Source organism: Alexandromys fortis, unplaced genomic scaffold, assembly GCF_014885135.2.
Source record: "Alexandromys fortis isolate MF-2015 unplaced genomic scaffold, M_Fortis_MF-2015_v1.1 scaffold_46, whole genome shotgun sequence".
Classification (NCBI taxonomy): Eukaryota; Metazoa; Chordata; class Mammalia; order Rodentia; family Cricetidae; genus Alexandromys; species Alexandromys fortis.
Genome location: NW_026067919.1, coordinates 1303693 through 1330721, shown reverse-complemented (window position 1 = coordinate 1330721; position 27029 = coordinate 1303693). Strand labels below are relative to the sequence as shown.

General features: G+C 44.5%; 1 protein-coding gene across 7 annotated transcripts in view; it reads right to left on the bottom strand.

The window, feature by feature from the left end:
* Window positions 1–27029, bottom strand: part of Thrb (thyroid hormone receptor beta) — a 326708-nt gene that overhangs the window by 183872 nt on the left and 115807 nt on the right. Inside the window, exon 2 of one of the 7 annotated variants that reach the window (XM_050140635.1) lies at window positions 17765–17898. The exons of 4 other annotated variants lie outside the window; for them this stretch is intronic. The gene's annotated coding sequence lies outside the window, so the exon portion shown is untranslated. Of the gene's footprint in view, window positions 1–16690; window positions 16787–17764; window positions 17899–27029 lie in introns of those variants that run through there. 2 more of the 7 variants (XM_050140631.1, XM_050140630.1) reach the window with 2 other exon arrangements.

Below are 27029 nucleotides of genomic sequence, written 5' to 3'. Positions count from 1 at the left end.
GTTATCTTAGTACCAATCACCATAAACTTAATAACAAGAGACATTATTTGAAATAAAAATAGGTGTTTCAGAGCAATGAAGGAAGAAACCGGAGGAACAGATAAGGATCTAATTCTCTGTTATGAAGCCATAGACGCAGAAAGTCAATGGCTGGGATTAAGCCAGAAATTGGAAAATCCATCATGTTGTGTGACAGACCCCCATGCCTTCTCAACAACAGGTAGATGCACCTGGCAGATGGGGAGGAACATGGGCACAGGAATGCAACCATCAAATCTGCCTGCCTCCATCTGTGTAGTAGTGCCTATGGCCAACAGCTATCGAATACACAGAATGTACGCTAAGGCGAAGTTTACTCTGCACTGGGTGGCAGACAGGTAAGTCTGAACAAGCTTCAAAGGGCAAAAACACACAGAATATGCTCTCTCACATGGCGATTTGGACATGTGGATCCAGAATAACACGTGTTAGAAAGTAGACAATATTACCTGTACTGGGAGGAAGCTGTGTTATAGCAAACATGTAAGCGCTGCAAACAGAGGGGCCGCGGAAAGATCGGCATGCATCTGTTCTAGCTGGGTGTCCCACTCGGTTTAGTCCAGCTGCCCATCACCTCAGGGCCTACCAAACACCCTGTGCGTTCTTGTCCAGAGGAGCAGGACCAGCAGCATCATGAGGCTGGTCCCTGCCACCACATGTCTTTCTCGACCTCTCTTGACAGTGTCCTAAGGACGTTTAAACTCACCAGTGACAGAGTCACACCACCTGCCTGTATATCCCATGCTGGATCCCAGTGAAGTCCCCTGTTCCCAGGGCTCCACTCTCCCTGGGCTCCCCATCTGCCTGGCTGAGCCTGCTTCCTTGGGGCTCCCCACTGTGGCTCCTCTTGAACCTGTGATATAATGGATTCTGTGATTTCCTATGCCTCTCCCAGCCTGGATGCACGGACATTTTGTAGAGATCTCCCAGTTACAACCTAACAGCTCTGCCTAGCTATCCCATCTTTCCTTGTTCTGTTGGCTTCTGGAATACTCGACCTTAACTTTGGGCCCCCAGAACAGTGGCTTTTCAGTTTTTCTTTAACATGAACATGGCAAGAAATCTATCTTATAGAACGACCGCACCTGCAAACCCACACATACATGCGAAGTGTGGGCATGGACATTTTAGGAAATTGGGCCCTAGCTTCAGGGAGCATTGCCTGGTGTTCTCGCCCCTGTTCTAGTCTTCATACCCTGACCTGCTGGACTGGCGGTCACTCTTCAGGTCCTTCTCTGGACTTCGGGTTCAGTACTCACTAAGATGGCTCCACAGTGTCCACCAGTAACTAAGAGTGACGACAGCCAAACTTCCAGGCCGAGTGAAGTGCATAACGAGTCTGGAAACAGCATTTTCCAGAGTTCTTGGCATGTATGGAACCTTCCATGCAGTTACACTGGAGGGTTGCCATGCATTTTGCTTGTCTCCCAAGAGCCCAGATGGTTATTGGTACCTAGCCTTCATTTCCTTTGCTTTCTCACCTTTTCTTTGAATTTACGCCAATCTATTACAGGCTACATTACGTATCCTTACAATAAGCTACCTTGATATCTTCCCGTAGCAAGCTTTTCAAAATGCCCTTTCTGAGTGCCACAGCAAATCCTACAGATTGGGTGCAAGAGAAGAGAACGCAGGAGTCTGCAGGAATAGGAAGTTCAGCACCTGCAAGGTGCACGCTTCCCATCCCACCGTGTAAACAATGTCTGCAGCCCTGGGCGCAGAGAGCAGACGGCGAGTGTGACCATGTGACTGAACTCACTGCTAACCTTCCAGGGAACCATATCCACTCCGGCTTTCCACGAACTGGGAGAGGCATTGAAAGCTCACTCTGGGAAACACAAAGGTGTCTTTGAGAGAGGAACAAAGGTCCCGCTGAGGACAATAAAGATTGGTGTGAGCATCTCTGTGCACCGCTGTGATAAAGCAGTTCCTGCTCTTGAGTTTCCTTATCTGAGTTTCTCGAGCCTTTGAGACTGGGTGCCTACACGGGAGCTAGCAACCAGACTGGAAGCAACCAGCTCGGGCACGTGAGAATAAACCTTATCTGTCTGCCACAAGAGAAAATTTCGCCCTAATAAAACTTTTATTTTCAGACATTCCCTTTGTTTCAAGTGAAAAAAGCTTTCCCTACAAAAGGTTCTCAGGTCACTTTTGGGCAAGCTGCCAGTCCCAACACCTACAGAAAGCAAGGAATGTTTTGGACAAAGCCCATGGTCCACTGTGGGACTGCTGAAGCCTGGAGTTGGGATATGATGTTTCTGGCTGTTTCTTTAGTAAAAAATAGTTTAGGAAATGCTGAGGAGCATCAGAGGGTTGCACAGGTCAGCAGACACACTGGGAGACTGAGCTCCACAGTTGTCCCTAAGATGTTTGCCTCCGTGTGAGGTCAGAAGTAACTGCAGATGAAAAACGGCTGTGCAACCAGAGAGACAGCTCGTGAGGTAGGAAATCACCACAATACAATGTTATATATAAAAAGCAGGATAAAAGCCAGCTGTGGGTATACAGAACCACACATAGTCCCAGAACTTGACCATCTGGGCAAGACAATTGTCATAAGTTTGAGGCCAGGCTGGGTAACAGAGTGAGGCTGCTGCCATACCCCCTGCCCTGATGGTCATGGACTAAGCCTTTGAAACCCTAAGCAAGCCCCAGATTAAATGTTTTCTTGTATGGAGTTGCCATGGTCATGGTGTCTCTTAACAGCACTAGAACATGACTAATATTGTTTGTGTGTGTGCGCGCGCGCATGTGTGTATGTGTGTCTCTCTGTGTGTATATGTCTATGTGTGTGTTTGTCTGTGTGTATGTATGTGTTTGTGTGTGTGTTGGTAGTTAAACCCAGGACCTTCGGCTTGTTTATAATCCAACCCTCTTTTCCATTTTTATTTTGAGATTAAGTCTCACTAAGTTGCCCAGGCTGGCCTTGAACTCCCTTTGTGGCTCAGGCAGGCCTTGAACTTGCCATCCTTCTGCCTCAACTTCCTGAACATGATACATTTCTTTAAAATCTCTAGCTCATTAATGCATTGAAGTTTGTCTTCATGGGGGGAGATTTCAGGAGTTAAAACTTTCATTCATCCTGAGAGCTGGAAAACTGTACTCAGTGAATTTCATGTAAAACAGAAGCAAGGCGCAGAACCCTAGTCCAGGGGGTATTTGCATGAAGGCAGACCAAATTACAAAATAACTCAGGCTGGAGATGAAGCTTATGGGTGGATCTGGGAGTTCAATCCGCAACGTCACACACAGATCCTCACCAGAAACACTACTTTCTATATATACCTTTTCCACTTGCATTCTGCGGGATGCTTTCACTACAGATTGTAAAGAACATTAAGATTGAAGGGGACTCGCCGAACACCTAGTGGATGAAAATGTCGCAGAACGAGGCAGGCGCTTCCTAAGGAGAGCTCCCTACTCCTACAGCAACGGGTGTTACCCAGCTGGTGACAGCCAAATCTCTCTGGACATTTGAAAAAGAAATGAAGGCAGTCGAAAGGAATGAAACTGCCATTTCAAGCCAAGACCATAGAATATTCCAGCAAGTGAGCAGGTGCACTGGCGTGCATGCCGAGCAAAGCGACCCCATTTCCATGTAGCTTCTAGCTTCTTGGTTACTTTCTTGAACCGTGTCAGTCACGTCAGGATGGAGGTCACCCCAAACCCAGAGTTGTGCTGACCAACCTCAAGAAGAAGAAACAGTGCAATGGCCTGTTTTTACTATTGGTTCCTCTGACTTTACATATTTGACAGATAATTTTACATGTTTCAAAAAAATGACAGGTCCCCTAATTCCTTGTTACTCTCAGACCACTTGAATTTTAAAAAGTTTTCTTCTTCTCACTCAATCTCAATAAAATAAAACAGAGCTCAGTGTGGCACTGTAGCCATACAACAAGGAACACAATTCATCATCTATGGTATAGTTTTCTTTTGCCCGTCTCCCAGCAAAGGATTTGAAAGAAACTGGAAATGGTCACAGATTGGGCAGAAATGTGTTTACTGTGGATAAACCCTGGAGTTTTAATGAGTGACTAGAATCCGGGAGTATGCTTTCAGTTTTTCAGTTGTTTGCTTGCTTTGTTTTTTTTTTTTTTTTTTTTTTTTTTTTAATCTATAATGGGATGACCGACTTTCAACATGTCAGAATAATTTCCAATCCTTAGGCAAAGACATTTGCTGCTGACCTTGGCGGTGAGTTTAGGCTGTTGAGCATGTGCACTGTGGGAGAGAAAAAGGAACATAATGAAGTGGGAATCAAGGCTGTGCTCTGTCCGGATTTCTTCTATAAAAGGACAGATTTACAGTGTTAACTCAGGCTTACAAGGGAAGGAAACCAAACTTTGGGTTATGTGAAGAACCTGGATGGGAAAGAAGGTCACAAATCCCCTGTGTCTATAGATTTTTTTTTCTCCCATTCTCCCTCCTGGAACTTCACACCAGGTAGCTCTAGGCCGACTGCATGGAGGGTCTACTAACTTAGTGGCTCTAGAGGGATGGATACCCAATATCTGGGTATAAAAGTTCTCCCTGTAAGGACACACTGGTATAAGAAAGTCCACAAGGCAATCAATGAAAGAGAATGGAGAAAGAGAATGGGTGTAGAATTCTAGTTGGTAAATATGAAAGGGATGCTAGCATAAGACAGCAGTGGGCATCAGCCACGGTGGGTAAGAATTTGAGGAGGGAAGGAATACTGGTATTGTCACAGGCTTTCTCCTCCCCAGGCACATACATTCATACAACAGCAATTATACAGGAAGCCTGTGGATAGCAGAGAGCACAGTCAGCTGATGTCACGTGCCTCCTGACACGCAGCACTGAGGACAAGTTCACACTAGTACTGTTCCTCCCAAAGGCGCATCTCCCAAATCCAACCTAGAAGAGACACAAGAACTCCAAACTCGAGGCGTTCTCAAAGATGACTGGTCTGTGTTCCCCCCAAATATCCAGGTCACAAAGGCCTACTTCTGAATGAAGGGGGCTAATGTGCTGTGATAGCTAAGTGCAACAGGGTATCTTAGTCACTGGTGCTCGGAGAACACATTTCCATCAAGGACATTGTCATAGCTCTTGTCAACCTGACACAGAACTAGAGACACCTGGCATGAGGGTCAACCGAAGAATTGTCTTCATCAGATGTGAACGAAAGTAAGAAATAAAAAGGAAGGGGCATGACTGCCAGGCATTATGGAGCAGAGAGTTTATGGAGGATAAAGGGAGAACATAGCCAGAGACAGGGTCATCTGGGAGGCAAGAGAACATGACCACACTGAGATGGGCCATGTGAGGAGAAGGGGAGAGAAGGAAAGAGGGGAGAGCCAGACCAAGAGGCTAGGCAGGTGAAGAACAGATGAACACATCCAGTTATCCATTTTACACCTGTCAGAACAGCCAAGACCAAAACCACTAATGACGGCTTGTAGGACCCAGCCATGACAAGTTCAACAGAGGCCAAGTCTCAATAGTTTAACCTAAGACAATGCCTGGTTCCAACAAAGACCACAAACTGAGACACCTAGGCACCACCCAGGAGCAGACCATCCAAAGGAAGTTCCTAATGTTCCAACCATTGTAGATAGGATTACCTGCCATCACACATCCATCGCTTTTCACCAGAACACCCCTAAACAAATGTCAGCCAATCAGGGGTCGTTAACCTTAGAAATCCCTTACCCCTACCTTTGCTATTACAGAAACCCAACCCCAACTGAGCTTGGGGGTCTGCGATCACGCCAATACATTGGACACATGGATAGTCTGAGTTAGCTAAGGTTCATTGCTTTTACATACAGGACTTGGTCTCCTAGTTGGTTTTGGGGGAACTCTATGATCTGGGCATAACAAGTTTATGCTGAAGAGGATATAGAGTGAGGAAAACACTCCTCCATTGCTGGTGGGAGTGCAAACTTGTACAGATGATTTGGAAATCAGTATGGTGATTTCTCAGAAAATTAGGAAACAATCTACTTCAAGACCCAACAATACCACTGATGGGTATATACTCAAAAGATGCTCAATCATACCACAATGACATGTGCTCAACTATGTTCATAGCAGCATTATTTATAATAGCTAGAATCTGAAAACAACCTAGATGTCCCTCAACCGAAGAATGGATAAAGAAAATATTGTACATTTACACAATGGAGTACTACACAGTGGTAAAAAAAAATAATGACATCTTGATATTTGCAGGCAAATGGATGAATCTAGAAAAAAACCACATTGAGTGAGGTAACCCAGACCCAAAAAGACAAATATAATATGTATTCACTCCTAAGTGGCTTTTAGATACAAGGTAAAGAAAAACTAGCCTACAGGCTACAACCCTAGAGAACCTAGACAACAAAGAGGACCCTAAGAGAGACAAAAATGTATCTACATAGGAAGGAGAAAAAGACAAGATCTCCTGAGTAAACTGGGAGAGCGGGGTGGGGGTGTCACAGGAGAGAGTAGAAGGGGAGAAGGGAGGAAGGGAGGGGAGTGGAGAAAAATGTATAGCTCAATAAAAGAAATTTTAAAAAAATTCAGGTAACCAAAATGGCTAGATTATATAGGGGAGGGCAGCTGCGGGGAAGGGCAGCTCAGCCCCTGGGCTGGAGAAGTTTAGAGTAGGGGGTGGATATGGTGGCCATACCCTGTAATAGGTAGGGACTGAGGGGTACAGGGAGAACCTGGAAGCCAGGACCTCTCTGATATGTTAAATACGCACCTCAGTCGTTTAGCCCTGGGTTTGAGACCTAACAAAATTGGCACATGGTTTACTAATTGATGTGGGAAGTCCCAGCCCACTATGGACTATGCCATCTCTACGTGGGTGGGCTTGGCCTGTATAATAAAGGAAGCCTAAAAACAAGAGAGCAAGAAACAGTACTCCATATTTCCTGCTTCAAGTGTCTGCTCGGCTTCCATCGGTGATGGACTGCAGAGTACAGTAAAGGGACCCTTCCCTCCTCAAGATGCTTTTGGTGATGGTGTTTATCACAGCAACAGAGAGTCAGCTAGAGAAAACATTTTAGGACAAGGAATGAGATCAGCACACGAGAGGTCGACGACATAATCTACATATCAACGTTGAATTTCCTGGGTTAAAGACTGTGCTGTGTTTATGTAGAGTGTGTCCTGGGTCTTAGGACATGTACGCTTAAGATGCGCAGGTGAGTGACAGAGAAGGAGCAGCCTGGCAACTGCCTGTTTTCTTCTCCCTAGCCACATCAAGGAGTATGGCTCGTGGGGGGTCAGGGCAGCTGGCAGCCTGCTCTGAATACCCACCTGGAGGGAGAACATGGGCAAGGTGTGTCTAAGGGAACGGCTTGAGAATGGGAGGAGGGGGTCTCATAATGCCAACACTTTTAACACACACGACTCTCTAAATATCACCCACATCAGGGAAGTGTGAGACTTGAGGTCCTCCACAACTATGAACCTGAAAGAGTAGATACTACGCACTCCCCAAATCTATAGTGGGGGCAGACGCAGGGCAGATAACACAGCCCTAAACAGGAAGAAAGGAGGGCGAAACAATGGAAGAAGTCCAAGCCTACCAGGGAGACTGTTAGGGCCATGGAAGCCAGGAAGCAAGGTTTTGCGGAGGCACTCCAGGCCCTCCAGAGCCTCACTGATCTCCGCATCGCTTGCAGGAGCCCTTCTTTTTCCTTGAGGAGCACTACAGACTGGAAAATTTCCTGCTGGCAGCAGGAAAATCTCTGTGGAATCCGGGGCCTCCATAAGCATGGAGCCCCCACATCCTTTCTTCGTCCAGCTCTGTTTGTACAGCCCTGTAGCTTCAGCTGGTCTAACCTTGTCTCCATTCCTGGCTGTGCTGAGACCGCACAGGAGCACACAATAGGTCTATATTTTAGCACATACCTCAAAGCCATTCCAGTCCAGACCCACCACCCAGTTTCAAAACCTCATGTTATTTATAGTCACGTGTTAAAATATTTCTCATTAACATATATTAATTATACATACTATTTTGTTTCATTGTATCTTCACAATACACAAAATACATTTGGATTACACTTGCCCCTCACTACCTCTCTTGCCCCCCTCTCTCTCCTGCCAATCCCTTTCTTCCCAACCACTCCTTCTACTTTCTTGTGACCTAAAGAGCTGTATTGGTGTCATTTACAGGGCAATGGGTCCCGTCCTAGAGGCTACACCCATGAAGATAACGTCTCCTTCTCTCTGTTCAGTGATAACTGGATAAAAATCCGCAGGGAGGCATGAGACCCCGTGAACCCCCACTTCCATGGCATGGAGTTAGCTGGCCAGGGATCATGCAGGTCATGTATAGGCAGTTATGTGAGTTCAAGAGAATGGAAGCCTCATCACACGCAGAAGACACATCCCACAGCTCCACCTCCATTTTCAGTCATCTGTGCCAGCAATACGAACAAGTCATCAGAAGGGCTAACATGGGGTGTGAGCTGAACATGCCAAATAGAAGGGACATGTGTAGGAAGGCCACCCACTCCCCTGATCCCAGGCTAATGTCAGGCTTCTTATATCAAGGGTGGTCTGTGTGACCACCAGTCCTGAAAGCCTCCCTCTTGGGAGACAGTGTATCAGGAAGTAGAAGCACTAAACAGATTGCCACTTGCCAATACTGGGAGGTTTACATAGTTATCAGAGTGACCCTACAGCACAAAATATAACCGACGCACAACAAAAGGTCTTATTTATTTTAAAGTTCCCTGGTCCAAAGATTGAGATCAAAGAAAAATGGATGGTAGAACTAGCCCAATCTCACTGATTCTGTTTCTTCTAGATGCTTTTTACATTTTTCCTTCTTTAAAAATAACCCTCATAGTTTGGCTTCAGAGTCTCAGGGAAGTCATGTTTAGAAATAATCTCTTTGGAACGCTGTTCTTCATGATAGAGGAAAGTCTCTCACACACACACAGGCTCATGTTGCTTCCCTAATCTCCGATGACATACGGGTCTCTTTGGAAAGGCATTAGTCAAACAGAAACAAGAAAGATGTGCATATGATCTTTAAAAAATTTCAAAAAGTTCAAAAAGAGAATGTAGTGTGCCTCAGTGTCCCTGAGTGGATGGCCCCCACACTCTCCGGATCCTTCCAGAACTGGTGCTGGCGTACGTAAAGTGAATCCTTTTTTCTCAGAAGACAGTTCATTCAACCTGTAACTCTGTCTTGCTGCTTTGCTTGCCCTTAGTTTGGGTTCCTTTGATGCCAGTCTATCTGAAATTACTGCCTTCGTTAAGACTGGGCACACAGTATTTCTCCGTACTCATTCCAGCTAGGATTTGCTAAACATATTCTCAGGTTACTGCTGTTCTTCAGCTCATTTAAAATTCATTTAAAATTCATTTTTGGTTAGCATGTAAATGTCTGACTTTTATGGTGACATTTTCATACACACAAATCACTCTTTTTTCTTATTTACCCCCCTCACGGCTCTTTGTTCTCCCTCTTATCTCCAACCCCTCTCTCCCCAGCCCAGTTGCCATTCTGCTTTCACGCCACACGTTCTATTACTTTTTCTTCCATTTGTCTCATGACATCCTTTCTGCTTTCATATCATACACACACGCATGGTTGCACATATGCGCACACACATACATCATAGTGAACAGTGCAGCGATAAATGCAGGTCGGTGAGTGTTTCCGGTGTGCTGATGGGAACCTTTGGGTGAACGCTCATGACTGGAGCAGCTACCACACAGTACTTCTGTTTCTCAGTTTACTTTTTTCTATGCTAATTTTCATCCATAGCTGCCATACCGATTTACACTCCCACATCCTTGTCAACGTCATCACTTGTTTTCTTGATGATATACACTCTGACTTTGGTAAGATTTAAAAAGAAAGAATCAATGTAGCGGGAATTTGCCTTTCCTTGGTGAACATTTGTAACTGTTTTCATTGGCCATTGCTATTTCTTCTTTGCAAAACCATCTATTCAACTAATGAGCTCAATGGTTGATTGGATCATTTTGGGGGATAGTCCTAATGTTTGAAGTTCTTCGGAGAGTCTAGTTATCAATCCCCACCAGATGGGCAGCTGTGGGGGCTCTTGGTTCTGCTGATTGCTTCCTTTCTCTAAGATGGGGCCTCTTTCCCTACATTCCCTCCTTCACTTTCTTTCTTTGAAAGAAACCCACCCACCATCCTTCCCTACCCCTGCCTTTCACCAGCTTCCTTTGTAGGGTTTGCCATCACTAGAAGTAGGATGCACTTGACTCTTCCTTTCTATCTTTTGAGGTGTAAGCACCATGTGAATGGAGGGCTTTGCTTTCCTGTAACCTCTGACCTGAGCATAGCATAGTGACTGGCTCCCGGGACGGGCTCAGGAAACACTCTGTGAGTAGATGGAAGAATTTCTTGAATTGTCTTTTTACTTATTGATTCATGCACTCTCTTCACCTAACAATTAAATGCATATTTGATAGTGATTTGTTGGTTTTTAGAAGTTCTTTCCATGGTGATTAAATGCATCTTTGATGGCTGACTTACCAATACATCTTTCTGCATGATGTTTATTCCATTGCTGATGGTATTTTTTTTATTGTTGTTCTAATAAAGAAATGTTCATGTTGTAATTTATCTACCCTTTATAGCATTTGGGTTTTATATCTTGCTTAGACGAGCCTTAGGCACTCCAGAGTTATTTTTTTAAAATGTGTTTAGCATTTAAAATTTTTTTTCATGTTGGAATCTTTGATTCACTTGGAATTTATTTTGGCCTAAGTAATAGCTATGTATTCTGCTTTGCTGCTTTTCCTGAAATAGTTAGTCAGTTGACCTAGTATTAATTGAAGAAAATTCTGTCCTTTCTCATTATCCTGAAAGTCATCTTGTTCCAAATTTCCTTAAACATGTATGAAGATGTCAGGCTCTGTCTCTTCATTTGAATTTATTTGAATTCTTTTTGTTTAGATGTATCTTTGTCCCCTATCAAAAATTTTCCTGTCAGTTCACATATGGCTATTTTTCTACAGTAATACCAGAAGCCTCTAAGCCATTTGGTCATCTTCTCAAAAGTCCCTTTGGTTTTTTACTGAGGTCAATTTACTGTGTAGAGTAATGAAGGAGGAACTTTACACAGGAGGATGCAGATGTCTTATCTCCTAGATACTCTTAATGCTCTCCTAACTTCCACCACAGGCAGTTCAAATTTAGGATTCCTTATTGTGGAATGTTTAACTATGTAAAGATATGCCACGTTTGTTTATGCTGTGGAATATTACTTTAGCAGTAAAAGGCGTGTTACATTGTTTCTGTTGCCTTTGTTCAACGATGTAAGGATGTGTTACATTTGTTCATGCTGTATTCCTTTCATTGTGAAAAGATGTGTTGATGTTCCACCTTGTCTGCCTAAGGCACCTGATTAGACCACTAAAAAAGCTGAATGGCCAATAGCTAGGCAGAAGAGGAATAGGTGGGGCTGGCGGACAGAGAATGAATAGGAAGAAAAGAGAAGGAGAAAGAAAGAGGGGCAGGCCTTGGGGGTAAGAGACAGGCATCCATCAGTCAGGCAGACACAGAAACAGTAGAAAAGATATAAAGAAAGAAGGTAAAAAGCCCCGAAGCAAAAGGTAGATAAAGAGAAACAGGTTAATTTAAGGTAAAAGAGCTAACCAGAAATGAGCCTTAGCGAGGCTGAGCACTCATGACACACAGGACGTCTCTTGTCCTGGTTTGGGAGCTGGTTGGTGACTCAAAAGAAAAAAAACCTGATACAGTTCCTTGATTGGCAGGATGAACACAACTCTTAATCAGACTTTAGCCTGAGACGCTGGTTGGAATTACGGAGTGCTGGGGCACAAACCCCTGACACCGAGTGTCTCAGAGCGCACCAGCCACTTGGGTTCCATCTCGCGACTGTATGTTGGGGCAGAGTTGGTGGATGCTTCTGCTCTGCAGGGCTCATCCAGGCCACTATGTGCTCTGCGGGTAGCTGGGTGCAAAACCCAAGAGGACTCCATTCACTTGGAGAACAAGTAGCCGGGGGACAGAAAAGCGAAGCTCAGCCAGGAGTGGCTCCCAGAATGTCTACACTTGATCTCTCCAGCAAGGCAAGCTTCTGGGTCTTTGAGATTTAGATGGGAGCCAGGTTCTCTAATAGCAAATCAACAGCCTTGAAAATATACAGCAAATAATATTAAGAGAGACTAAGCGGTTTGTATGTATGTATTTAGTAATATATACATATACACATATGCGCTTAAAGGCAATTAATGAGAAATTTGGGCAGAGGACTGACACACGTTCTGTTTTTTTTTTTTTTGAAAGAAAAAATTCAAACTCCAGATTTTTGAAATCAATGTTGATGACTGCATTAAAGCAACAGCAATAACAGAGCGATATGCGGGCAGAGCAAATCATACGTCTCCGCGGGCATGTCAAGTGTGCCAGAAAGGGCTCTGCAGGCTTATAGGTCCTGTGGCTCCAGGACTCTGAGCGTCATTCATGTCCCTTCTACTGCGGCCCGAAAGCCTAGCTCAAGAAAAGAGTCACAGTACCCTTCCTGCCCAGGTACGCGGCATCCCGTCCAGATGAGGAAGTCTTGGCAGATCACCACCTAAGCCTCATAGGTGCACCAAAGAACCAGGGAACATGTCACCCGAGGAGGGGGAGGAGGCGCTCTGCAGCTTTGGGAAGGGTGGGACCCTGTGAGAGCAGGCTACGACTGTGGATTCTATGAGTATAGGTACCCTGATCCGGACGCCTGAAGGGGACACAGAAAGATGAGGAAAGAACGAAAGGTCTACTTCAGAGAGAAGAGGTGAGAGGAAGGTGTGCCACCTGGTTTGGCAGCATGGTGGCTCCTGGAACGAGCACTTGTTTTCCTCAGCAGGCAGGCAGAAGGATCCATTTATGAAGCCACGGTGTAAGTAGGCATGAGGTCTGGGTAGTGCAGAGAGACAGGCTTTGAATGAAGTCCTTGGGTTTTGTCTTCTGCAACTGTCTCATGAATTGTTTCAGGGAAAACATTAAAAATAGAAGGAGGAGGAGGAGAAGAGGCAGAAGCATCCACCACCAATTGTGAAATTTTGACAGTAGTTAAAAGTTACCAATTGTTTATGACAGGCATCAATTACACACACACAGTATATATATATATATTATATATAATCTATTCTCATTGCAGTAGCCACATTAATGTCTTAAATAGGAAGTCAGAGTCTGTTCTCTTCTTCTTCACACTATTTGGTGGCTCCTATTTGAGTTTGCAGAAGTGGCAGAGTCCCCCTCTCCCAGCCTGGAAAACTTTGTGTCTACCAAGCGCTCACATGTCTTTCTGCTCAGCATCCCTCTGGCCTTCCTTCTACCCTGATGACCCTCCTTCATCCTTAATCCATCCTTTCAAGCCTCGCCAATCTCCTGCCTTCCCCAAGGAAAGGCCCTTTGTACTCGCCATCCTTCTCCTAGGTGTCACCCCTCTAGTGACAGTTTCTCACAGCAAGCTGAACCAGCACCCCCATCCTCACACCCCTCTTCTTGCATTTCTCCCTAGTGCTTCTCTCTTTTTTGTCCAAGTTTCATCTTCTAAATTTCCAGACTTGTCTCTCAGACACCAGATTAACCGACAGCTCCCTCTGTTTGGTTCAGTGCCGCACACCCTGTGGCACGTGATAACTATCTTTATAATGAGCCAGCAGCCTGCACAAGTACCACAGTTGCCACCATGCTGAGGATGGCATGAAGCAATCTTCACCAGCAGCCACAGATGAGCAAGTCAAGAGTGATGGGAATGGGGATATTCAGATGCTCCCCTGCCTCATGAATACTGGGGAGCCTTTCTTAGACGATGGGAAAGGCAACAGTTAGTCCAGAAGCAGATTGGTGGTGGGCGCAGCCGTCATGGGGGCAGTTACTGGGAGCTGGTGGGAGAATTCAATTCTCATTTCTGCGAGCTAGGGTAATTCTCAATTTTAAGGTCAATGGGTACCACTTCGTGGGGTTGTGGGGAGGGATCTTTAAAGTGTTGTAGCCATGAGAAATGAATCGGAGTTTAGTGAACCGTGTTCCCTTGAGGGTAAATATCTCAGGCACCAAGTTAGATCTTCAGTTGCTTAAGAATATCATCCAGCGAAGGCCAGCTGCAGGAGTTTCAGAATCCAAAGACACTGTTGGAAATTACCACGGCAATCATGTCCCCAGGACACTTAAAGACCTCTGCAGAGAGCTCATTAACTCAGTTCTTAGTGTTTCCAACACCCTCTCATCCAAGAATAAATCAGGTATAATTCAATTCATACCATATACAGGGTACCAGAGCTGACTGACTATGCCCGAAGCCTTGGGGGCACTTGGTAAATATTAAGCAATTTGCTCGAGCCTTCAGTGGGTCAAAGTGCTTGGTCCATGAGGTATTCATTTGTACAATGTTCGGAAAAACCAAACTGTGTAGTTCAAGGAAGAGAAGAATAAAATATTTTCTTTGAACAAATTCTTTCAAAGATCTTTTGAAAATAGTCTGAAAAAAAGATAGACAAACAGGAAGCATCTTTTGGCAAGTATATGAGGGACAAGAATTTCTTAAGCCTTTCATATAATTTAAAGACAGGAAATCAAATAGTGACTTGACATTTTAAGCTTATTAATGTCAAGTAATAAGTTTTATAATTTCGGAAAAATCATGTATGTTAATTTTAGTAGTTGCATAATCTAACCTTGTACATTAAGAACAAAGCGATGAGAAAAATTTTGCATCTCTGTCTTGAAGCGAGTGCAAATGCCCTTAAATAAGTTTTAATTATTTCCACTTCTTATGTAAGCTTGGCCTGTGAACTTATAGGAGGAACAACTGAGCCGGGGAAATAACCAAGGAGCACTCTGAATGCCCATAATGCCTTGAATCATAAACACTGAAATTTGGCCTCAGTCCTTTTATTATTCGTCTCTCTGTCACAATAACAAAACTGCTCTAGCGAATCAGCTTATAAGGAGAAAAAGGTTCGCTTGGCTCACAGTTTCAGAGGTTCCAATGAATGATCAATTTGCCCCTTTGGTTTGGGACATGCGGCAAGGGGGCTCACCAATGGTCCCCCAGTTCTCATGGTCAAAGAATACAAGAGAAAGCGGAAGAAACTAGGGTCTCACAGTCTCCAGGAAGCCTCCCACTAGGCCCCACCTGCAAAAACTTCCACCATCTCTCAGTTGTGCCACTCTGGGGACCAAGATTTTAAATACATGGGCCTTTGGGGGGGGCATTTCAGAAGCAAATTGCAGCAGCAAGCCTTAATGAACCAAAACAAATACCGGATTCCATTCTAAATACCTGGCTTCTTAATGCAAATGCTTATTTAATTACTGATGAAAAAATAATGTGTTGGCAAAGCAGTATTAGAAAAGCATACGGCGGTAGGAAAAGAAGCCAGGAGGAAGGAGAGTCGTTTGGCAGTGATACACAGGTGCCGCTCTCTCTGTGCAGACACGTCAGCCTATAAGGGAGGTCAGTGGTGATGAGCAGAGCCTATCCTCCACTGCGCCATCTAATGGTGGAGTGATGCCTTCACGCTGCCAGCCCAAGAGATGGGAGGCAGCAGGTCAGGAAAGGAGATCTCCACTGTGTGCCCGGCACTTCTATTAGTAATAGCGGCTGTGTGCGGGGAGGGTCTGCAGGATAATAACGAACTACCCACACGCGGTTTCTGACCTTGGCACTCTTCCCGTGAAGTCAATACTGCTATCTTTAATTCACAGGTGAGAAAGTGGACTTTGAAAGGTAAAAGGACCTGTTTTTATACCACTGGGGAGAAAGTGAATCAGAACTCAAACCCAGGACTGAGTCCAGACTCCCAAATCTTCCTGACTCGTTATGTGTCTGAAAACAAGACCAGACAATCTAGGTGACTTATGCTGCTCTCTAGGGGAAGGAAGGGTGCTGGTATGATTCACATGCCAGAGGACAAACCCCATGGCAGAGGCAAGTGAGTAGTCGTTAGATGTCTCACCATTCAGACACACAGCCGAGAAACACGCCTGCAAGACTCTTCTAGGTGACGCTTATTTACATTGGACAGAAATGAATACCTACATTTGCTTGTTACACGTAAGCATTTAAATAAATGAATAAATAAGCACCTTAAAAACTTAGCTTCGCCTTCAAGAACTAACAATCAGATAACGGCATTTATCACTGAGATGGCAACTCAAAGCAGAGGAACATCTATATATAAGCAGCTAGATTTTTCTATCAGGGTTCATCCATGTCCATGTTATTTCCAGTTAGGTACAGAATATGCCAGAAAAGCAAACTTCATTGCCTGAATGTCAGAAGTAAACTGCTTAATTTAAAAACATTCTCTCTCTCTCTCTCTCTCTCTCTCTCTCTCTCTCTCTCTCTCTCTCTCTCTTTCTCTCTCTCCCTCTCTTCCTCCCTCCCCCTCTCTTTCTTTTACATAGCATTTACTAGAAATGTCATTTTGGTGCATATTAATTGTACAAAATACTGGGTGTCAGCCCTGTGACCTTTTCACGCATGCAGACAATGTACTTTGATCATCTCCTCCCCCGTCAAAGTCTTCTCCTCCCACCTTATCCCCAGCCCTACTTTCCCCTGGTAGCACCACTTCGGAAGGCTTGCATGCCATTTTGGAACTTATTTCTAAGCCCTTTGTTTACAAGCAGAACCGCTGGCTATTTTTACACGAGAGTGCAGTTCCCTACCGTCTTTGGGAGCAGTTACTTGAAAGGGTGCGCTAGTCCAGCAAAGCGCCTCAGCCTGAAGTTCAATCCCTACAAACTTGGAAGAGCTCAGGAGTGGGCGGGGCCAGGCAGAGGGCAGCTGGGACACGCCCTCTGCCCGTGTTCGCAAGCTCCGAAGCTGCGGAGAGGAAATGATTAATGCCACGGAGTCTCCAGCCAACTCTGTGTCACCGGACTTTACAAAAACAAACAAACTAGAGCTTTCTGACCGACAAGAACTGCTTCACTGACCTTAATAACATGGCCGCTTTGTAAGGGCCCCCACACAGCTCCGGCTGGAAACTCGGGCTGTAGATAAGACTCTCGGTAAAGAGCAAATCTATTAACAGCTCACTGCTAAAACTGCGCTGTTACTTCGGAAGCACAAATACAACAGCTGTAAACAAGACCGTCAATCACCCTGAAGACAGAATCGGCTGGAAAAGTCACCCTACTCTCCTTCAAAACTTTAACTTTATTAAGAGGTTGAGCTCAAAGGCTGACAGAGCGCATGGCTTCTGCTTATGGATGTCTCACTGAAGACCATACTTTGTATTTCTTCAGACTTCTATTTCTGAAAACACATGAGAAATGCTACTCATTTGGAATTTATTTTTCTCCTCACCAATAGTTTCATTGTACTTTCAAAGTAGTGTAAAAGAAATATAAAATGTCTTTTGTTCCATGTAGCAATGACTTATAAGCAAGTCATTAAAATTCTAAGGTAGTTTGTCATCAATCAAATTTATTGGCTGAACTCCCATGCAGAGCATTTAGAAGGTCAGAATTACTTGTTTACTTGTTTTTTTTCCAATATTGGTCAGCCGGACTAGGTATATGTTTGCCTGTACTCTTGCCCTCTAAAACACACACACACACACACACACACACACACACACACACGCGCACACGCACGCATGCACGCAAGTATAAACATAGTCAAAAATACTCTGGGATGAAATATTCAAAATTGAAACTTGTCTTAGAAAACCAGATCATGTCATTTTCATAGCCACAGAGTGCCAACTCTAGTCCACTCCTCAGAGATCACATTACCAATGTCACTTAGGAGTAGAGGCTGTATGCACTATGTCAGTTGTACAGACTCATCAGCCAAATTGGATTCATAGTTGACTTAGTCCCGATGATCAAGCGTTCTCCACTTGTTCGCCCGGTGGCTGTCATTGTACCTATGGGGAGGCATGGGCAGAAACATCAGTTCTGGAAGAGAGCGAGTGAGTCAGGGCAGCCAGACCCTCTCCCAGTTCACATTTGCTCCGTGTTCGGGGAGGCTTGGCTGGGACCCCCGCTGCTGGCTCTCTGCATCTATTTCTTTGCCCACCAACATTTGGGTCTCTACTTCCCAGGAAGGCGGGCTCTCTGACTACTTCAAGGGCGAGATGTCCCTGTGCACACTGTGCCTCCACTTGTGAGGACTTCCAGTTTGGCACACAATTTCTGCTGTGACTATACCACAGCTGCCCCCTTTAAATAACGCCAGCCGACATGTACACATTCACGATTCCTTCCACGTGTACCACATGTGTGAGAGGGGCAGAAGAGAAGCTGAGGGTCTAATGTTAACTCAGAGAACAGGATCCTCACCTCCAAAGGACTTTTGTTTATTGGGAGATGAGGGATGGAGAAATTCCATGCAAGTAAAGAAGTAAGGACTGAGGTCAGTTAAGACGATGAAGAGGACCTGACCACATACTATACGTGCCGAGAGGGATTGTGAAAGCCAGAAGTGGTTAAAATATGGCCAATTTAGAGGAAAGAAGGAAAAAACACCTCCAAATATTAAACGCAGATTGCTCTTAGGTTGATACCTGTGGCCAGGGAGGACACCCTGTGGTATCTTATGCGGTAAATAATTTCATGGGAACTTCCCTCAAAGGGTACAAACTAGCACCAGGCTTGTGATTTCGGGTTGCTGTACACTCTGGGAGGCTAACCTTTGGCTCTGTGGTCAAGTCCTAGAGCGGAGAGAAAGTGGCCAGCTGTGTCTTTTCCCTCAGAACAAGAGTACAGAGCTGCCTGCAAGGCACTTTGAAGGACCCTGCTTTGACTGGGAGGCCTAGCAACACTGAAGGCCTCCCACTACAACACAAGCAGAGGGCATAGTCTTAAACGTGCTACTCCTGGCCTCCCAACAAAGCTGCAAGAGAGACAGTGGACAAAAACAAGAAGAACACAAGAGTCCCTGTGACTGTTTGCCATGGAGTCACATGAGACTAAAGACTAAGCTAACGTGGGGATTAGAAGCATGCCCGGGGCTCAGTTATAAGGAAGAAGTGGGAAAGGAAAGACATAAGACGTACTTGAAGCCTCGAAGCCAAGATCCTTAAAGGAGCTAGATTACACACACACACACACACACACACACGCACACGCACACACACACACACACACACACACTTGCACACACCAAGCATGAAAGAACAGTTTGATTTGAAGCTACCAGGAGATGATCTCTAATACATCGTGTCAGAGACACTTAGCCTATGTAGCTACTGTATGTAGCTTACTGTACTGGTAAGACTCTTCCCCCTATCTTATGTGGATAACTGGATCCTTATAGAATGACTGTAAGTAAGGACAAAGCAAAAAACAGCCTTCATCCGGTCCAAAGCAGCTTGACAGTCACATGAGCCGCAAGCCAAACAAGACCAGGCACACACCAGGCTGCTAACTGCTCACAGAGCTGCAGAGGTCGAAGGAAACAAGGAAAGGCTCCCATGGGTGGTTCCCCTCGTTGCTACTGACCTGACTCCAACATCCATGAGTATCAGGATCTGGCTGAGTCCCTCTTTCTTTCCTTTCCTCTCTACGTGTATTCTTCTTCTTTAGAAGCCAAATGAGCAAGCTGAGGACAGCTGCCTTGATCATGCCACTTCCCTGATTCCTGAGTTCTTGAACTGAAAATGAACTCTTCCAACCCCGTGTATGGAATTGCTACCTCATTCAGCTAAACAGGAGATATGCGGTGTTTCAGGGCTGGTCTGAAGTCCAGATTTCGCTCGTTCAACCTTTGTATCCTTAAGTAGAGACTAGGGAGGCTCAGGTCAGAGGTCAGCCTATAAACAGTGTAATTGGTATTGGTCGTTGCACAGATAAGCCATGGTAAACACCATGGCGACATCACCTCTGAATTACCATCCTTCCATAGAGACGTCTTCTGTGTTTGCCTCAGGAGATACGTGCACTTCAGGATGGAGAAGGAGAAAGAGAGGCAGGGGACATCACCCTCGCATGTGCTGCGTCAGCCACACGGTGACACTTCATGCTGCCTCATGTTTACTCATCCCAACCGTGCAGGAGCTCCAGCACTCATTTTACAAGAAGAAAGGAGGGATGAGAGGCAAGGCATCCCTAGTGCCCTGGCTCACGACTAGCTGCGTAGAGGACTGAATTTGTGTCCATATTGTCTTCAGAAAGATCTTAATGGTTCCCATTGCTTCCTCGTAGGGAATCCTACACACTGGGGACAACTTCAGACAGAAGAGATGAGAAAAAAAAAACCAGCGAGAACAATTCTCATAGAAAGCTAGAAGTCTACCTGTTGGTGGAACCATCACAGTCAGGCTAACGGCAGATAGATTAAATAAAGGCATTTCACATTGAACTAAATAAAGTCTGTCCTTAGCAAGCAAAAACGTTTCATCTCTCTCTTCCTACCCTCTACTGTATATTCTGTTCCCGTTGTCACGCACAGAACTAAAGTAATTCAAAAAGGATTCCCCGAATCATGGGGAAAATAGCTGTTTCTTTTTGCATGTATTTAAATGCCTAACGCACTTCCCACAGTTGGGACACACACAGTACCAAAGGCACCGAGCATCGTACTAGAGTTTTAGGAATGAACTCTGGAAGCTGGGTCCCATGTACTGAGTCCAGCATATCTCAGAGTTCCCCAGATTAGCTTTCCTGGGACTTAGGGTTATTCAAACACAAGTAGTAGAGAATACTACTTTGAAGCTGAAATACACTTCTAAGACTCAGCAGGAACTTCAGCAACTGTTCAAGCCAGGTAAACATGACAATATCTTCCAGGGAGAACATTTTATCACTGAGATTGTTTAGAAGTGGGTAGCGAGGGCTGCATTCCAGGCACTAGGAAAGGTTTGGTCAGCAAGAGACATACAGACAACAACAAATTATAAGTATATGAGACACTTGTCTTGAGCTGCCTTCTTTAATATTCCAAAACCTGGACAATGAAATGCTCCTCAGAACAGTGGCTAAATGTGTTTGAGATGGCGTGTCTGAGGAGGATTCTAGGCATCAAACAGATAGTCTACGCAACGATGACATTAAGAAACATCTCCATCTACAGAAGGAAGTAAATTACAGATGATGGCAACAGCGTTTGAGATACTTCGGCCGTGTTATGAGAATGAATGATGATAGATTCCCAAAGAAAGCACTGCTTGGAGGACTGCACGGGATAAGGCGAAGAGGAAGGTCCCCCAAAACACTGGCTAGACAGCATAAAGGAAGACTGTGGAACCTTGGGGTATGGCAGTAACATAAGCATCTGGGATAAGAACAACTGGGAAGCCACCATAACGGGCTGCCCATGCATGCTTCAGCATTGCTGGAGCATAAATGATGATGATGATGATGCTAATATTAAACTGTCAGCTGACTTTTTGTCAGGTGTAGGGTCCTTTTGTGATTCTCTTCCGACAATCTGTCCTCCCGGGTGTCATCCTCACCACCCTGTCCCTGGCACCCACTGTCCTGGAATCCTTATTTTGAGAAAAATAAGTACATGATGCCCCTTCTTGCTCACATGCTCCACAGTGTCACGCATCCAGGGTTTCTCTGCCCTCGACTGCTACTGGCCTTATACTGGCATTGTCAGAATGAGTCCACGGTAGTGCGTTATGTGAGCTGTGCAAACGGTGCACAAGGAGTAGGCGATCCCTTCGGATTGGATGCCGTGCTATACACAGCAAATGATTGACAGATGGAAAGAATAAAGTCCTCCTCTTCCAGAACACTATCTAGTGACCCATACTTGGCTAAGGGAACCTCCCAACCCCAATGAATAGTGACAGGGAGTGATACCAAGTCACACCAGGAGTCACGCAGGTGAAGGCATGACATCACTCCCTCCCATCCCATTGGCCACGAATAGGCACAGGATTCCCCAGGCTCTGGTGAAAGCCTTGGCTGCTGCGATTCCCGCTTTACCACAGTGGCGCTGCTGGCCAGGCATTCATCTGCGGTTGTCATCTAAACTCAGGCCAAAATGAAACCTTCTGCTTTCAGGCTTTGTTTTATTTTAAGTGCATTTGCCTGCATGTGCACCAAGTGCGTCCCTGGTGCCTGCAGAGGCCAGAGGGGATGTCCCATCCCTTGGAAATATAGTTACAGACAGCTGTGAGCTGCCATAGGGGATGCTGGAAACTGAACCAGGAGCCTCTGCAAGAGCAGAAAGTATTCTTAACCGCTGGGTCATCATCCCAGCTAAACAACTTATTCTTTAAAACGGTTAATTACTGAGTGTTAATAAGCTCCGTTTGCATGTAACTTTCCAAAGAGTCTCAAGAAGGGGAATTATTATTAGCCCCATTTTCCAAGTGAAGAAATAAGGCTCAGGGCTCTTAAGAAACTTTAAGAAGGTCAAGGTACCAATGAGTGATGGAGCAGGAACTCCCGTATGGTTTAATTCCTAAATGCATTGCCTTATTTCTAATAAATGGAAGACTTGGACATCTTGTTTACAACGAGAAAACAACCAAGTGGTAAAGTCAGGTGAGGATTAAGAAACCCTTCAGAAAAGTACAATTTTCTCTTTTTGCAACATTGATGAAGATATTTTTAACTAACAGCCCTAGAGGCCCTGAGTAACACTATAAAGGATCCAACTCCCCAGGAAAGAGGATTTTAACGGAATGAGCATAGACAGAAACATGATCCTACCATATTACTAACTATAAGATGAATGGAGGTTTTATTTTCCTTGCTATTGATAATTTGTCAATGAACTCTATTCCTTGTGGATTCTCCTTTAAATTTTATTGGGAAGCCATTGTAGAGATTCTTGTCAGCATGAGAGTTACACACGGTTTCATTTCTGTCTAGAACCTAGTGTGGGTGTGACTACCAGGGCAGGGACTACTGAGCTTTTAACTCCTCTTTTAAGGAAAAATCCAGACCCCACTCTTCACCTGAGCTTTGCTATGGAGACATCAGACGATAAATGACACCATATATACCCCAGGCTGACTAGGATCCTCTCGAAGTCATGCCCCTTCAGTATACAAGGGCATTACCCTTGGGAACCCTGAGGCGTTTTTCTCATCTATAGCACAATTTAAAAGAACCACTCCAAATCCATTTCAAAGTAGTTCAATCCGTGTTTGCTATTTAAGAGACTTTACAAACAAATACATCCTGGGTTTGAAAGCATACTGGGAAATATGTGCAAAACTGGTCTTGCTCTCCTGTGGTGCCTCCAGCTCCTAACAGCTGCTATTTTATAACGGATCCAGTTAAGAATTTATGGTATTGAAATAAAGCAAATGTCCTGGAAAGAAAGTCTTGAATCTGGCTGGAGTTCTCTCATGAAGAAGTCAGCCACAGGCATTTCTTCTGCATATAGTGATATGATTGACTTCTGAGGTTCTCTAGTTACAAGTGCATGGCCAGGTGCTGGCGCTGGAATGATCTTTACAGAGACCTGCAACCATTTTAGACCAATCACACGGACACTATTTCTTGCTAAACATCTCAAGACACATCAAGCATTTCCCTTGCTTGCCTGACTACGCCTGCTGTAGAGTCAAGGGCATGCCAACTCTAAGGAACGGAACAAAATGTTCAAAGTCAAGTTGTGCATGAGACGCCTGCACCCCCAATCTTTGTCTATCACCCTGAAAAAGAAAGAATTCTGGGAAACATGTCAGAGGGTAAGGAATTTGCAGAGAAAGCAATATGGGATATAATGGATGTGAATGCGGTGGCCACCAGGCATTCTCCAAGGTCCATTTCACCATGACTTCAGAGTACGCCCCATGGAAGCTCAAGGAGCCTAAAAGAGGCAACGCTAAGACACGACTAGGCTAGGGAAGCAACACTCTGGACTCACCCCCACCCCCACTCCCACTGGGAATTCAAACAGCTTTGCAAAAGTCCATCAGTTTTATACACTGGGTACGGGATAAATGTTTACCTTAAAGCAATGTGCCCTAAAATGTTGGGGAACACCAACATAGACCAGATCTAAATAACTAGTTTTCAACAAAGCTCTGTGGTTCTCCTAAATTAAAGGGATTCTTCGGGCTGCTCTTTGCCCATGGTCTGAAGCAACAAGGTATTTGCAAACACACTGATGTGAGAGGTGACATCAGAATCTGTCAAGAACGCGGTTCTACGCCTATTCTTAATCCTTCCTACAGGCAAAGGAATATTCAGTGCAGGGCTTTGAGACTGCAAGGGTAAGCGTCCAGTCACATGACATCCCAAATAATCAGATACTCCAGGTCCTCAGCTGACACCTTGGAGGTCAGCCATGAGTCCTGGCTGCTGGAACAAACACATAAAGGTGACCGTTTTCCCTGCATCTACTGGGGTGACACTCTGGTAAGCCACGAAGATCTTTGAAAAAGCTGTCTGTGAAGGCAGATTTGACAGTAGGGACTCAAACAATAATAATCAAAATAGACAGGCTTTCAGACTGATAAACACATCATCACCACATAAAGCACCGCAGAGAGAAAACCCAAGAAGCAGATGCATTTCTCAAGTAGATAATGTAATTCAATTATTTCAAATAGAATAGAAAGACACAGGGAACATGCTGTGACAAATGACGTCTATTTAATTGTACTGTACTGACTTTGGGGCTTCTCAGGACAAATATTAAATATGAAATATTTTCAGAGTCAACACTTACATGAATGGCTAAAGAGAAATCTATACTCAAGTATACTCAAGTAATTACATTAAAAACAAATATTCTTTCCGAAGATACAAATGGAAATAAGAAGTACTGTAGATATATTACTAATTTTTACAGTGTTTTAAAGTATTTATGCAAGTGTTCAGATATATGTTTGTGTATGTGTGTGTTTATAATGTTTTTGTTTTGTTTCTCTTTGTTGCACTGCTGGGGTCAAACCAAGGGCCTTGTGCATGCTAGGTGACTACTCTACCATCAAACCTCCAGGCCTTTCATGTTTTCTTTTTAAAGACTCCTAATATGTTGTATAACTTCCTGTTAAAATAAAAAGACTTGAAAACTACTATGGTAATATTTAGAGCAATTATGTATTAAAATGCAATAATGAAATCCATCACTTTGTTGCTAAAAAAGGAATAAAACAAGCAATTACATTATTAAATATTTCAAACTCTATAAAATAAAGTTAGAATACTAATATTTAGTAGGATTAAAATTTTTAAGCATTATATATTTCTCGAAATTTTATGGTATGAAAGGAACATGGGCAGAAGGGAAGATTTTGTTCATTGTTGGAGGAGGGGGCCGCTTGTTCTTCCCAGCTGCCTGGCTGCTTAGTCCTGAAATAATCACACAGTAACCATATTATTTAAAGCACTTCTTGACCCATTAGCTCTAGCTTCTTATCGGCTAACTCTTACATATTAATGTAACCCATCTCCATTAATCTGTGTACTGCCAGGTGGCAGTGGCTTACCGGCAAAGTTTCAGCATGTCTGACTCTGGCGGTAGCTCCATAGCAGCTCTCTAACTGCCTTCCTTCTCCCACCATTCAGTCTGGTTCCCCCAGTTCTGCCCTATCAACAGGTCAAGGCAGTTTCTTTATTCATTAACCAATAAAATTAACACATAGACAGAAGGACCTCCCACACCAGTTCATGCATGTGGCTTTCCTCTAAAGTGGCTTATAGTAGAAGGAGACAGTCATCCCTCCTGAATGGAGCACACAGAACAGCATCTTAGAAAACTCCCAAGCACAGACAGAGCTAGAAAGGCTTCTGTCACCTTCTAAGCATGCCTTACCATCCTCACTCCAAAGATACATTACCATCCTCGCTAGGCATACAAACGCTGATCTGTAGCAATGCTAACTGTGCTTAAAATAGTCCATTGTTCTCAACAGGTTATAAACCTTGATTGCACAGCTGTTAATAGTGCTAGAGATAACCTACACTCAAATACATTAATCCTTTCAACACAGCTCTCTTTCCATAGGACTTCATAAGGATTCAAGTTTTATGGTTGACGCTTTCTTTAAAAAGAAAGAAATGTAAAGCTCTTTAAAAAGAGCAGTGGTTGACAGACATACTTAAGAGGCACACAATTTCTTTCAAATAGCGATTTTGGGTTTGATTGCTCTGTCATGGTGAAGCCCTCCGCACACTTCTGATTCTAAGAGTTGTCTATTTGGAAAGAGGAAGTGCTATGGGGGGTGTGATTAAATATCACCACAGCTAAATTTTCCTATCCTCCGCCAACATACCGATGAAAGGCAGCAAGTCTGGAAAATACTATGTGTCCCCACCACAGCCATCAAAGTAGTGTTCATTCTGTTTTATATGCACGGGCGTCGAGCCCGACTGGGACTTGAACAGATTCTCTAACAGTAAGCCCACCTCCCCTTCCATTTCTGTGAAGTTCTTTTACTGGATGTTCACATCCGTCAGGGAGAAAACAGACAACACAATCTAACCGTAATGGAAGGGCTACTCCTTCTCCCCCTTAAGTCACTTAAAGAGGCTGTTGGCAGGAGGGCACTCTTCTTTTGGCTGGGAATCCTCTGTGCTGAGTTCACAGCAGCTGCACAATTTTATATTCCCGCCAGCAGTGGGATAAGGCTTCCCCTTTTCTCACATCTCCTTAGCGTCTGTTCTAATTTGTTTTCATGAGGTTAGTTCTTCTGACTGGGTGAGATGGTTAACTGTATGAGCCAGCTCTCCCACTCCAGGGCACACGCCTGCAGGACCCTAAGTCAATATACAGTCATGTGACCCAGCTCTCCCACTCCAGGGCACACGCCTGCAGGACTCTAAGTCAATATACAATGATGTGACCCAGCTCTCCCACTCCAGGGCACACGCCTGCAGGACTCTAAGTCAATATACAATGATGTGACCCAGCTATCACACTCGGGGACATACACCTGAAGGACTCCAAGTCAATATACAACCATGTGACCCAGCTCTCCCACTCCTGGGCTTATAGTCCTACAGGAGCCAACATGCCATAGAATTACCGTCACATTCATGCTTATTGCTGCACTAGTCGTAATAACTAAGAAACGTAACCACAATGTAGACACCCGTCAATTGATGAATGCATAAAGAAAATACAGTTCAAAAGGAATTA